Below are 14462 nucleotides of genomic sequence, written 5' to 3'. Positions count from 1 at the left end.
GAAGAACTAGAGCCATTGCCAAGTAATTTGGAATTTATAGTGTGCAGGTTTGGGAGCTGGACCTGTGATCCATCTGCCCAGCTCCAAGACTCACTGTGGTTTTGAGCAAGCCCTCTACATCCTTCAAGGCCTATTCCCTTCCATGATGTGATAGCTATTGGTGAACAAAGCATTGCAAAACTATTCTATGGATGGCAAAAGTGTAGAGGAGAGATCCTAGACAGGGAGATAGGATGCATGGCTGTGCATTCAATTGGGTTGACTCAAGGGCAAAACCACTTAATGTAAAATTCCTCAGGGAGTTGGCCTAGGTTTTGCTGAAAATTCCAGGATGTAGAAAGACTGGTTTTGTAGACAAGGAGAATGCCTGATTTACACACTTTCTAATTCCAGTGTGAGGTTTATTTTCACATGCATTTTATGCCCAGGTAGAGAAAAGTTGTTTATAAAAGGAACAGATTCAAACAAAACACAAATTGTTGATGCTGGTGGGGGAACGGGTGTCGCCTTCTCATTGAGGACAGAAATAAAGAGATCTTAGTATTGTGATCTAGCTTCTGAGAAGCTAGACTGGGAAGAGCGCAGAGTTTCATGCCAACTTCCCTGAACTATGAGAGCCACAGCGGTCCTACTCCTCCAACCAGGGAGAGGGAAGAAAGTGGAAGGTGGAAAGCAGAGACCTGTGTCAGGTGGCCTGGCACCCCCATATGGCCTGCCTAAAACAGGGTAACCGGATGCTGCATGGGCAGCCCCTCTATTCATCCAGGTCTCACCATGCAAAACCCAAGAAAGGGAAAGAGGCCTTGCTTTCAATGCAGCAGCCCAACCCCCTTGAATAAGGGAGCCCAGGGAAGGACATGCTCTCCTGTCTCACCAATCAGGTCGGTCATTACTCCTCCTCTTGGGGAGGGAAGAAGACCCGAGCTGGGGAGGCGCTTGGAGGTATGGCTCCAGATTGCTCCTTTCTGGGGAATGAATGGGAAATTCCTTCTGAAATACGGACAGGAGCATAAATGTTTCCTGGCTCTGCCTCAACACAAGTAAATACAACCCCCGGCTGAATAAACTATCTCACAGGCATTCCCATGGTTGTCCAACGCATGCTCACCAGGACCTAAGATGAGAAGTCAGGGAAGGTGTGGCTGGTGATGAGTCACCATATATTTGAATTCACATGAAACACAAAACAGGCACTGGCACTTAGAAAGTTTTTGTTCTGAGAGAGGTTTTTTGTTGTTTGTTTGGTATTTGGAACACGTTCTTCCCCATAAACTGATGTTCTAGATCTTTTTTTTAAAAAAATATTTTATTTATTTATTAAGGGGAGAAAGAGAGATTGGGAGAGGGAACAGAAGCAGAAGCAGAGGGGGAGGGAGAAGCAGGCTTCCCGCTGAGCAGGAAGCCCAATGCGGGACTCGATCCCAGGACCCTGGGATCATGACCTGAGCCGAAGGCAGACGTTTAGCCCACTGAGCCACCCAGGCGCCCCCAAATATGAACATTTTAAAAAGAATCTCTACAGTACCGCTTCATCGAAAATAGAAGACAATTTGCGGCCAATTTCAGAAGCACTTTACCTCCAGGCGTCCCCTGATGTTCTAGATCTAAATGGTATTTGGTTTCCCTAAGCTGGCTCCCAAACCTTTCTGTAACAGAACAATCTCCACTCTGCCCTCTGTTTTCATGGGGAATGAATTACAAAATCTAACACGGGGAGCAAGGCACACATTAGTCCCAGGGCCACAGCAGCCTGCCGCCCCACGTCCCCTGCCCGCTTCCCTGGGCTGTGGAAAGCAGTCCCAGAAGCAATAGAAAGTGTTTCCACGGAAGGGAGGGCCTGGTTAGAGTCTCTAAAGCCGCAGTTACTTGCTAGTTGTCTGTACACAGGGAAAACTGTATCTGCTTCCGAAAAGAACAAGCGAGGGCCCCTCAGTAGCTATTTAAGAAACTCTTCCTGAGGTGATCTGAGTTGAGAGCAAAAAATTTTTTTCATTATATTTTTATTAGGTTCTTAATCTTGATACCAGTGTAGTTAACATACAGTATTATTATATTCGTTTCAGGCGTACTATATAGTGACAATTCTCGGCGTTGCTCTGTGCTCATCACGATGAGGGTCCTCTTAATCCTCAAACCCTATTTCACCCATTCCTCCCCCACCCCCCGTGGTGATCGTCTGTTTGTTCTCCAGAGTTAAGGGAGAAAATATCTTTTTTTTCAATTACTCATTCCTTCATTCAACTGGACATGTAGTTGCAAACAACAAGACACAGTTCCTGCTTTCATGGAAGGAAACCGAGTTGTAGGTGGAAGGGTGGGTGTAGGAGGGTAAACAATATACCACAAGGGAAATGGTGTGTGGGTTGGGGGCTGTCTCTAAGAAGGGACACTTGAGCTGAGACATGAAGGATGAGAAAGAGGCAAGAAGAGAGAGGGAGTTGGCGTGGATATTATTTTGGGGGACGGGGTGGCAGGGGAAGACTGTAGGTCAGTACTAGCCAGTCCAGAAACAGCAAAGCTGTGAGATGGAGAAAATCTTGGAACGTTCAAGAAACTGACAGCAACCTAGTATAGCTGGAGGGTGCCGAAGAACGAGTGTCACTGAGGTAACCCTGGAGAGGTGAGCAGGGACCAAATGATGCCAAACCTAGCTGGCTGGGCTAAGGATTCTGTATTTGCCCCTCAGTGCACTGAAAGACCTTGAGGCCTGTAGGTAGGCTAATGGCATAATCCGAATTACATTTTTCAAAGTCTAGGCTGGCTGAGTATAGATTTGGTAGAGAGACTGGAGGGAGAAGGAAGACAGGGCCAGCTAGGAGATTCCTAGAGTAATCCGGGGGAGAGCCGGTGGAGGGTTGGCAGTTGTGGTAGTGAGAACAGGAGGCCGCTGATAGAAGTTCCGGAAGGGGTGTGGACAGAACACACTCATGGACTGGATGCGAAGGGAGGACAGGCTGAGTCAGGGTGACTCCCAGGCTGGGGTGCTTGAGGGAAGAAAGGGGCGTTTGCTGAGATGGACCCAGGGGGAGGCACCAGAAGGGGTGAAGAGTTGGCTTTGGACGCATGGAGTCTGAGATGGCTGTGCGCCGCACTGAGGAGGCAGTGGGAAGCTCAGGAGAGAGGTGTGAGGCAGAGATAACAAATATGGAGGTGCTGACGTGGAGATGACAGGTAAAGCCTCTGGGGGGGTGGGGCTTTAGACTCCTCACTGCCTCCCCCACTTGTGGGGGTGGGGAGGAGTGTGCCGAGAGGAGGGAAAGGAAAGCAGCCAGTCAGTAACGGTTCAGAGAAGCCATTTTCTCCCTCCTGTTATGATAAATCCACGTTCAGTCTGACCATCTTGCCAGAGCAAAGTAGGCCTGAGGGGAAGCTAGCTCAGGTTCTGACTTCTTCATCACAGAATACTGAAAAAGTTCCTCTGCAATTCTGCATTTCTCAGATGTCATATCCCTCCCTCCAAATACACCAAAAATGAAGATATTTTGTCTGTGGATAACTGGACAGGTCACTTCCTGGGGACACTCTAAAAATGGGCCATTTTCCTCACACAGTGCAGTTATGTTTGCCTTCCGATGATGATTGGGATTTTAACTGCATCTGGACATTTCTGCTGAGTTGGATCCTGTCACTCAGCTGGAATGTCCCACACCAAATGGAAAGGACACTGAAGCCACTGGGGTTTGAGCAGACCCAGGGCTCCACACTGAGTTGCCAGCCAGTGAGTAATTCTGGCTTTGGAAAGGGCACATTTGTAAAGCTAAATTAATATGTCCTGTTTTTCATCCGTGACTTCTCTCCATTTCCAGTTTGAAACAGTGAGCTGCCTTGGTTACATGACTATGCAAAAAAAAAATGTTTTGGAGGTATGTATGTTTATTGTTAATCCCAGAATGGACTTAGCGATTGGAAGTCATTCAGTCAGCGCTGATCCAGATGCTCATAGAAGAGGAAGGTGAAATCAAATCTGTCTACTTTACCTTTCAGAGTGGAAAACCCCCAAGCTTCTGACCGTCCCCAAATCTACTGTCTTTATTCCCTGGTGGGAAAAAGCTGGCAAACAGATGAGGAACATGAAAGCCTCTGTTACATCAGCTCCTTTCCAACAATTTGATTTTTTTTTTTTTTTGTTTCATACGATAAGGTTGAAAAGACCCATTTGACTATTATAAATTGCCTTTCCTCATCAAAGAACAGCAAGATCAGAGTCTATAAACGTATCTGGACACGTGTTTAGTCGTAAACCCCTGGGAAAGACGAAGGAAATGATATCCAAAATGAAGGCCCGGCCCCTTTCCAATTTTCTTTATTGCCATAACACCAATAAATAAATCTTTAGTCTTTGCTGAGAACGAAAAGCTGACCAACCTCAAGTGTCAAAGCCTGTGTGGCCCCAAAGCTCCACCCAAACAAATCCAAGGGGAACAAGGGTGAGCAACTGCCCTGATGTCGCAACTCCTATAGTTACAAGAACGGACAACTTGGACCCCTCTGGGAGGCATCTCCTTTTCTCCTAATTAACGGTTTTACTTTCCTTTGACTGGTGGCCAGCTGCCCTGGGTAATCGCCATGGCACAGGAGAGCTAAATGCTAACAATTGGAAGTAAAGAGGAGACCAATAAAACCAAAACATGTTGCAGTGTGACCTGAGGACTGGGAGCACATGTGCTGGTTTTTTCTCACCAAGCAGAAGTTTCCAGGCTGTGAACTTCTTGTCATTCATCCCTTGGAGTGTTGATTAAAAGAAGTTCGTTAACTGTTAGGCTCCTCAAGTCACAAGGACAAGCTCGCAGTCGGACCATGATCAAAGCACACAGAGGGGCCAAGAGATTTGTAGGACACTTCTTTGTTGGTAAATCAGAATCCCAGTGAAGAGCCAAGTCTACATCAGCCAGCAGACCCACTGTGGATGAGAGAAGAGAGGGTGCCCAGCCTACATGTGTCCTACACACAAGTTATATGAAGATGGCGCCGAACTCACAGCCCCAGGGAGAGACCACTTAACTAAACGATGCTCCCTGTTTGTTTAGAATTCTATCCCCGGGGCTAAGGGTTTATTTAAGCAAGCTCATCACCAGAGATGTCAGTCCACAGAAGGGCTCAAGCAGATTGGTAGGAAAAGCGAGACCCAGAAAATCATGCTTCCAGAAAGGCAATTTTTACATTTATAACTCTCTGGAGCACTTTGCTGGAGCACTTTGCTCTCTAATCCTCAGTTTCTTCATCTCTACAATGGGAATACTGTAGGATTATGTTGAGAATTAAATGAGATGATGCAGGTCAGGTCATTAGCACAGGACCTGGCTGACCGTAAGCACGCAATGGATATTAGCAAAGACGCCGCTACTGTTGCTGTTGACCGTGGCGTTGAAGAATAGGTAGAAGAAATCTTTGTTTGAACAATCGCCCTGTATCTTTAGAGTTAAAGGTTTGAACTAGTATCAGCCATAAATGTGCTCATTTTTTTCTTCTTTGTCTACAAACATTAGTCAGTGTTCAGTTATAAGAGACACTGCCTATGGAAAATCTTTGAAAGCTTTGGCAAGGCATTGAAACGTAAGTTGGGATTGCTTGATTTGTCTGATATCAATTTCAGTGCATGTTCTCTGCATAATTAAAAATAAAAAGATGCCCAGGGTTCTGAGGCCTGTCCAGGCAGTAGCCCCTGCCCATTTAGGAACTGGTCCCAGCGTGATGATGTCCCAGGCCTAGTGATGACCTGAAGGTGCAGTGACCCTGTGTTTACTTCCTTGTTGATTTCCCTTCCCTGGCTCCAAGCTCATTTTCCCATTGCCTGCAGGAAAACAACATCCAGGGGTGCGGTAGGACTGACTTGGCAGGCCTAAAGGTGAACAAAAGGATCCTGGCTTTCGGGAGAGCAGAAGGAAGTTCAGGGGAGCCTCAGCCGCATCCAGACCAGCACAGATCTGTCACTGATGCTAATTAGAGTGTTGCTCCGCAGGGGACTGCTCTTTCCAGAAGCTCTCCAGAGGCTGCCCTCAGGTTTATGGATCAGCATGTTACAAAGCCTTGAAAAAGGGGCAGGAGGCGAGCTGAGTAACTCCAAGGCCGAATGGTTTTCATGCGTGTCTGGAAGAGGAGACACAGGAAAGAGAGAGAAAATTTCTCTGGGCTACTACTGAGTCGGAAAAGCTCAGCTCCCAAACGGACTGTCCCCTGAGGCCTCACACAACTGAGAACCGATTCACAATGCAGCAAAGGTAAGAGGCCTGGTTCCTCTACCAGGTAACATCTCATGCAATTCGAGAAACTTTACTTCTGACTATCCCACTCCTAGCCCTACCACCCGCCCCACCTCAAGTGGTTGAAGAGAACTTAGAAGATAGAAGTGTCTAGTTATGTCTTTTTCAAGACACTCCAGAAAGGCCCTCAGGATATTAACACTTTTAATGTCTGATTTCTTTTTCTTTTTTTTTTTTTGCACCAGTCTTCATGAGGAACTTCTTCCTTCACTTTCGAAAATAAAAACTACTTTTTTATTTTATTTTTTACTGGCCAAACAGGACAGTAAAAACAATCTCACTAATGGTGACTAGATTTACATAACGTTATTCTTCATCAGTATTCAGAACACATTCACATATTTTGTTTCATTTCTATCATAGAAATAGGCATTGCCCCTATTGCAATTTTACTCACAAATTTGACTTGCCTGGTAGCATGTGGGTAGGTAAGTAGCAGAGAGCACATCCTATCTCTATTCCTGCCTCTTTGCAGTAAAATGGTGACTCTACCTTTTTTTTTTAAAGATTGATGGATTGATTGATTGATTGATTTAGAGAGCGTGCGCAGAGGGCAGAGGGAGAGGGAGAGAGAATCCTCAAGCAGACTCCCTGCTGAGCACGGAGCCAGACTAGGGGTTCAGTCCCAGGACCCCAAGATCACGACCTGAGCTGAAATCAAGAGTTGGACTCTCAACTGACTGAGCTACCCAGGTGCCCCAGTGACTCTACTTTTTAAACCAAATACCAGACAATATTCTCTGCCACATATTCTGACAAATGAGCTGATGAGAGGATAGGATTTTAGAAATTGTAACTCTCCTAGAAAATCCAGAGATAGAGCATCCAGTGCCATATGCCACCTTGTTATTTATCACTGTTTACATTCATCCCTGGTCATTGAATCCAGTCCAGCAAATGTTGATAAACTACATCCTTGGTGCCAGCACTGGGTCACATGTCAGGGCATGGTGCAAACTATGTGCCCAAGGAGTGCTGAAGGAGTACAGTGTTGGGGCTGAGGGAGGAGGTCGTATGTGAGAAGACTCTCCACAGGACATGAGCTTCACACTTGAGCTTGGCATAAAGGGGGGACTTTGACTGAGGGAGAGCATTTCAGAGCACTACAACTCCTCATGGTAGGAATTTGCTCAGGGAACAGTCACAGCAAGATGGCGGCAACAGAGCAGGGCATGAAGAGCACATTCTGGGAATTAGACTTGAATCGTGGTTTTACTATCTACTCGTTCTGTGCCCTGAGGTAATTCGGTTAACCCTCGTGACCTCAGTTTTCTGATATGTAAAATGGGAATAATGGAGTTGTCTTAAGGTTTAAATGAGATAATGCATGTAAAGCCTTTGCTGGTACATAAGAAGTGCTGAATAAATACTATTGTAATTGCCCTGTGCTTGGTTCCATGGGAGATTCTAGGAATGCAGATAAGAGGAGCTCTACTCTCAATTTAATCAAACATTGTAAATTAGTTGTGTGTAACCAACTATCCTCCAGTGTAGTAAGTGCTCTGGGGCCATGGATGGAAGGATCTGTGAGGTTTTGGGTGGGTGTTCTGGGCAGCCTGTTGGGGGAGGCGGGAAGAGGTTTCACAGTAGAGGCCTTGTGTGTAGGGAGGTAGCATAAGATAGTGAAAAGAGCTGCGCAGATGTAATTTTGAATCCCAGCTTCATCCTCAACCACATACATAGCACAAGTGTTTCACGTGCTAGGGCTGCAGTAACGAGACATCACAGCCTAGGTGTGGTTTACACGACAAATTTATTTTCTCACAGTTCTGGAGGCTGGAAGTCCAAGATCAAGGTGTTGGCGGGTTTGGTTCCTTTTAGACCGCTCTCCTTGGCTTGCACTTGGCCATCTTCTTGCTGTGTCCTCATGTGGTTGTCCCTCCGTGGGCGCACACCCCTGGTCTCTCTCTGTGTGTTCAAATTTCTTCTTATAAGGACACCTGTCAGATTGCATTAGGCCCCACCCTAACAGTCTTATTTTAACTTAATAACCTCTAAAGTTTCCATCTCCAAATGCAGTCATGGTCTGAGATACTGGGGATTAGAATTTCAACACGTGAATTTGGGAGGATACAATTCAGCCCACAACAATGATCGAGCTACTAAACCTCTCTGAATCTCTACTTCCTCATCTCTAAAATGGGGACAATACTTACCAAGGAGAACCATTGTGAAGATTATAAAAAGGACACATAAAAGGACACATATTCCAGTCTCGGGCCCATAGGAGGTACCCGACAAGCTGTGGTTGTCATTATTAGCACTTTGGGCCCAAACCTCAAATGAGTGTGGAGTCCCTTGCCCAATCCACATTCCACAGAAACACTGAAGAACTGGCCTTTAGTTATCACATGGACTTTCTAAGAGGACAGAGGAGCCCTCAGTGTTTCTACTTCTTGGTTCTGATGAGCCCATCCTCAGATAAGTCAAATGGCCAGCATGATCAGTCTACAGATGTCTCTAGTTATTCAGAAATCTCTGTTCTTCACTAAATGAGTGGAATGAGAATACTTCTCTTCTGTACCTCGTCAGAGAACCAACATGTACAGACAGACCCTGATCCTGCTTTTGGAGCAGCCACTTCAATCTCTGTCCACCCAAAGCAGCCTCTGGGTGCCTGTGCTCTGGAAAGTCTGGAAAACATTATAATTCCAACCTAACATGTTCATTACATGTAGAGGTAGATACAGATATAGATGTAGAATAGAGGTATGTATGTATGTATCTAGAAAAACCTCAAACTTCTAGAAAAGTCAGATACAGTATAGTATGAAGAGTTTTGCACTGTATTTTCTCTGAATCCTTTGAGACTAAGCTGCCAGAACAAAGCTTCCTCTTCCCCATGAACTCTAGTGTGTGTTTTCTATACACAAGGACCTTCCCCACATAACCACAAAGTCGGGAAATCAGTGTTGACACGTTCCTATTATCTAATCCTTGGACCCTAGCAAGTTTTCATCAGTTGCCATTTTTGTTAATAATTTTTTTAAAAGATTTATTTATTTGAGAGAGAGAGAGCGTGTGTGCACGCAAGCACGAGCAGGGAGAGGGGCAGAGGGAGAGGGAGAGAATCTCAAGCAGACTCCACGCTGAGCACAGAGCCTGATGTAGGGCTCCATCCCAACACGACCCATGAGATCACAACCTGAGCTGAAACCAAGAGTCAGATGCCCAACCGAATGAGCCACCCGGGCACTCCCAGCAGTTGTCCCTCAGACCAACTCAAGTGTTCAGAATCAAGCGTTGTATTTAGCTGTCACCATTTTCTTTGTCTGCTCCAAGAGCAAATCTTCTTCAGGATTTCTTTCACTTTCGTGACACTGACACTTTTTAAAAATCATGGAACACTACATCAATTACTACTAATGATGTAATGTATGGTGATTAACGTAACATAATAAAATAAAATTTAAAAAAAATCAGGCACAGTTAAAAAAAAATACAGGCCAGTTATTCTGCAGACTGTTCCTCAATCTGGGTTTGTCTGAGTCTCCTTGTGCTTTGATTCAAGTTTTACAACCTGGGCAAACAACATCACGGAAATGATGCTGTGTTCCTCTCATCGCATCCTATTGGGTGGCAGGTGATTTTAAACTTCGCTGAGATTACGATAGTTGCTTCTGCCAGGGCTCTCCACTGTAAAGTTAACTCTTCTTCCCTTTTTAGTTCGTAAGTGTTCTGCAGAGTACTTGAAGTCAAATGTCTCGTTCTTAATCCAAAGTTCAACGTGCCCTTCTGACATGTTCCCGTCATTTTTTGAGCACTTCCTGACTCCCTGGTATAATGAGATGTTACGGCCTTAAAATCAGCGATTGCTCCAAGAAGCTCTAGTTCCTTTTAGTAGGGATTTAGAATCCAAAGTCTGACTGCTAGATGTGTTTGTTGTGAATCGGAGTGTTGCTGTTCTCAGTCTCTCTCAGTGGACAGAGCTAGGACCCCTGTGTGTGTTTCCATATTGGCCTATAGGCACTGAAATTTGTAAATTCACACTGCCACTTCCAATTTGAATCTAACACCACTGGGTTTATTCCAGTTTTCTCCCTTTCACAATTTGTAAGTCTCTTCTCTAACACTAGTCTGAGCTGGATCCCATCATCCCTAATACTTTTGATCAGTCCCCTGTTTGTGACCAACTGCTACCGGGACCCCTGGCCCCTCCCCCTCCCCCAGGCAGCTGCCCTCCTCATCTTGCTTGGATTCCAATGGTCTGTGCCAGGCTATCCTCCACAGGGATACCTTCCTGTGCTCATCCAGACTCTGGCACCTGTACTAGACAGCCCTTCTATGTGGCTAACCTCCTCGCCCTGTTTAGGCTCTGACATCCTGTCTGGGCCACCATATCTCCTCCACCCCCTGCATGGGTGACTACCTTACTTGGCCCCATACCATAGCTTGAAAGACTGAATTGCTTAGGAAGAGAAAGGAAGGGAAAGAAGACATTTATTCAATTTTGACATTTTTGAGAAACTCAGAAGTCACTCTGTGACCCATAATGTGCATTTGTGCACATATATTTGTTGTTACTCTTTGATTTGTGGGGAACAGAGCAGCCTCCTTCACACAGATAGGACCCATGTCTCCAATATCAGGCCTAAGGGACTGAGGTTCACACCATTCATTCTATTCCATTCCATATTGCTCTAGTCTATGTGGATATGGCTGCTCACTGTCTGCTAGGCTACTAACAATATTTCCAGGGTGAAAACTACTACTTGGGCAATCATTGCTCCTTTTCCTACTCTGAGTCCCACTCTGGGCTCTTCTTCATTTATTTCCTCAAAACCAAATATTTAAGCACTTTCTAGGTACCAGGTACTTGGCTAGGTGGGGACATAGAGCTTTGAGCCTTGGTGTTCGCCTTTAAGAAACTCCCAGCGCACTGTGGGAGGAAGACAAGAATCGGACAGTTACATTTCCATGGGACTAAGGGCAGCGTTAGCTGTCTCAACAGCCTGTCAGGGGAGGGCAACCAACAGGGCAGCAGAGAGCAGATACCCAGGGGAATCCTGACTGGGCAGGGTCAGCAAGGTGAGGAGGGCTGGTGGGAGGCACGGGGAGCCCTGTGTAAAGGGCCAGAGGCAAGGGCGGGGCTGGAAATGCAGGTGCAGGCTGGTGGAGGGAGGCCACCCACAGCAAGACCAACATAGCTGGATTTTAGACTAGAGGACAAGAGGCTCTGGAGCCAGGTTTTCTGGGTTCACACCCTGGCTCTGCCACTTACTAGCTGTGTGATCTTAGGCAAGTTACTGCTCTGTGCTTTAGTTGCCTTGACTGTGAAACTGGAGATGATAATAGTACTTACCTCATGAGACCAGGGTAATTGTTAAATTAGTTCTTTTACATAGTACATAGAAGAATGCATAGTGTATATAAAGCGTATAACAAATATTAAAAGTTATTATTTTTCCTTATAGGTAGATCAAAAAGGGATTTAGGGACTGGCAAAGCAGAGGCACCAAAAAACATCGTTAATTAAAACAGATAAATTTAAAAGAATGGATTTGGGCATTTCAACAGAAGCTCTGAAGTCATCATCTTGAGAAAAATCAGACCTTTGGTGCACTTCTGTAAGTTTATTTTATGGCTTACTGTTGTTTTCTTTTGACATATTTTGGGGGATGGGGGTCCACTGGAATCTTTTCATTGTTTTTGGCCTCTGAAGGTCCCAGCATTACAAAAGAGACACGCACGCTAGGGAGACCTCTGTTCTGTTGGTTTCCCAGGCACAGAGATCCATTAGGAATGGCCATTGTACACACTCATTGAGTCCCAGGACAATAGGATTGGTTATGATTGTTCTGACACCAGCACCAACCAAGGCTACCCCAAAGTTGAAGAGAGGCCGTCTTAAAATTCAATTATTGAAGAGAGGCCATCTTAAAATTCAATTATTGCTAAAGCACTTCTGCACCCTGACTGCTCCCCAGTCAGAGAGTGGGGGCATTCTTGAAACCCATCCTAAAGTCTTTTTGAAATAGGAGTTGGCAGCCTTTCAGCAGTGGCCTTCTAGCCTCCTGCCACTGGAGCTGTGGGACAGTTCTCCTTTCCCACAGCCACATCCCCTGAGAGGCAGGGGAACAGAAACAGAAGCTCAGAAGTGCACACAGTGCATCAAAATTAAAAACTTCTATACATCAGACACAATCAGCACAGTGAAAGGCAACCTGTGGGATGGAAGAAAGTAGTTGCAACCATGTATCTGATAAAGGATTAATATCCAAAATATATAAAGAACTCTTACAACTCAAAATAAAAACCAAACAACTCAATTTAAAAAAATGAGCAAAATAGACATTTCTCCAAGGAAGATATACAAATGGCAAATAAGCCCGTGAAAAGATGCTCAATGTCACTAATCATTAGGGAAATGCAAATCAAAACCACAATGAAATACTACCTCACACCCATTAGGGTGGTGCTATCAAAAAAAAAATTGAAGAAAAAAGCTAAACCCACAAAATAACAAGTGTTGGTAAGAACCCCTGTGCACCATTGGTGGAAAGGTAGAGTAGTGCAGCTACTATGGAAAACAGTATGGAGATTCCTCAAAAAATTAAAAATAGAACTACCCAAGATCCAGCGATTCCACTTCTGGGTACTTACTCAAAAGAATTGAAAGCAGGGACTCAAACAGATATTTGCACACCCCCATTCACAGCAGCTTTATTCACAATAGCTAAGGGATGGAAGAAACTCAAAAGTCCATGAACAGATGAACATAGGGGAAGGGAAGGGAAAAGAAAATAAGATAAAAACAGAGAGGGAGACAAACCATAAGAGACTCTTAACTGTAGGGAACAAACTGAGGGTTGCTGGAAGGGACGTGGGTGGAGGGATGGGGTACCTGGGTGATGGGCATTAAGGAGGACACTTGATGGAATGAGCCCTGAGTGTTCTATGCAACTGATGAATCATTAAACTCTACCCCTGAAATTAACAATACACTAAAAGTTAACTGAATTGAATTTTTAAAAAAGTCCATGAACAGATGAATGAATGAACAAAATGTGGTATATGCATGAAATGGAATACTCCTCAGTCTTCAGAAGGAAGGAAATTCTGACCCGTGCTGCAGCATGGATGAGCCTTGAGGACATTATGTTAAGTGAAATAAACCAGTCACAATAGGATAAATACTATATAATCCCACTTATATGAGGAACCCAGAGTAGCCAGGCACTGAGAGGAGGGGGAATGGGGAATTGTTATTTACTGGGCACAGAGTTTCAGGCTGGGGAGATGAAGAGAGTTCTGGACGTGGGTGATGGTGATGGGTGTGATGCGCAGCAGTGTCAATGTGCTTTATGGCACTGAACTATACACTTTAAAGTTGTTAAAAATGGTAAATTTTCTGTTTTTGGTACTTACCACAATGAAAAATAATAATAATTAAGAAATGCCAATTAAGCTGGGCTTTTTTTTCCTTAGCAAGGTGATTCTAGAAAAAAATGATTAGGAGAACTGTAGAAGGAAAGTAAGTCCATAATTTATAGAGAAATTGTCCACATCTCAGAATGTCCTGAGAAATGTCAGAGACCTAAACTTCAATACTCAAATTTTATTTTAAAATACTTCTCTGGGAAAAGAAGTGAGAAAATACATCTTGGTCAGAACTTGGTCAAATTCAAAGACTTGGCGAGATATTTTCTTCCATATCACAACCTACTGGTCTTCCCGTGACATAAGGAGATCACTTCCTAAAACCAATAAGATCAGCATCATTTTGAAGATACAGACGTGAAAGAGACGCTATTCAATATGTTGATTGTTCCATTATGTGTGTGCTGCTACAACATTTAAAGCTTGCAGTTCTTGGCTGGTGGCAGATGAGCCCAGGTGCTATGTGAGAGGGTTTTGAAAGACGTCTGCCTGGATGTGTTTTGTGCTGGTTCCTTCTGCACTGAAAGGTACAGAAACAGACCCAGCGTGAGGCTGAATCTGAATTTGAGGTCATAGCCTGGGTCGGGTGAAGCATCCGCCTAACCTCTGGTTCTGGGTCAGCAAGAAGAGAGGAAATAGATTGAGCAAGGCTTTTCCTCCCTCTTTCCTGAATACCTGACCAGGAGGCCAGCTCTGCCTCCCAGGGCAGGTCCTGCCTTTTGTTGCTTCCTCCCCTTCTAATCTTGCAGGCTTGCTTTACCTCTGTAGGGCCTTAATTTACTCATATGTAAAATCGGAACAATAATGAGATATTAGCGGGCA

The 14462-nt window shown here is 44.8% G+C and overlaps 1 protein-coding gene across 5 annotated transcripts in view; it reads left to right on the top strand.

The window, feature by feature from the left end:
* Positions 1–14462, top strand: part of LNX1 (ligand of numb-protein X 1) — a 204718-nt gene that overhangs the window by 26419 nt on the left and 163837 nt on the right. The window contains exons 2-3 of one of the 5 annotated variants that reach the window (XM_073891663.1): positions 5960–6218; positions 11675–11827. The exons of 1 other annotated variant lie outside the window; for it this stretch is intronic. The gene's annotated coding sequence lies outside the window, so the exon portion shown is untranslated. Of the gene's footprint in view, positions 1–5846; positions 6219–11153; positions 11289–11674; positions 11828–14462 lie in introns of those variants that run through there. 3 more of the 5 variants (XM_073891662.1, XM_073891664.1, XM_025887334.2) reach the window with 3 other exon arrangements.

Source organism: Callorhinus ursinus, unplaced genomic scaffold (assembly GCF_003265705.2).
Source record: "Callorhinus ursinus isolate GAN/ISIS: 27379988/994484 unplaced genomic scaffold, GSC_fseal_2.0 scaffold4, whole genome shotgun sequence".
NCBI classification, from domain to species: domain Eukaryota; kingdom Metazoa; phylum Chordata; class Mammalia; order Carnivora; family Otariidae; genus Callorhinus; species Callorhinus ursinus.
Note: the sequence above shows the minus strand (reverse complement) of the source record. Positions and strands in the feature narration are given on the sequence as shown.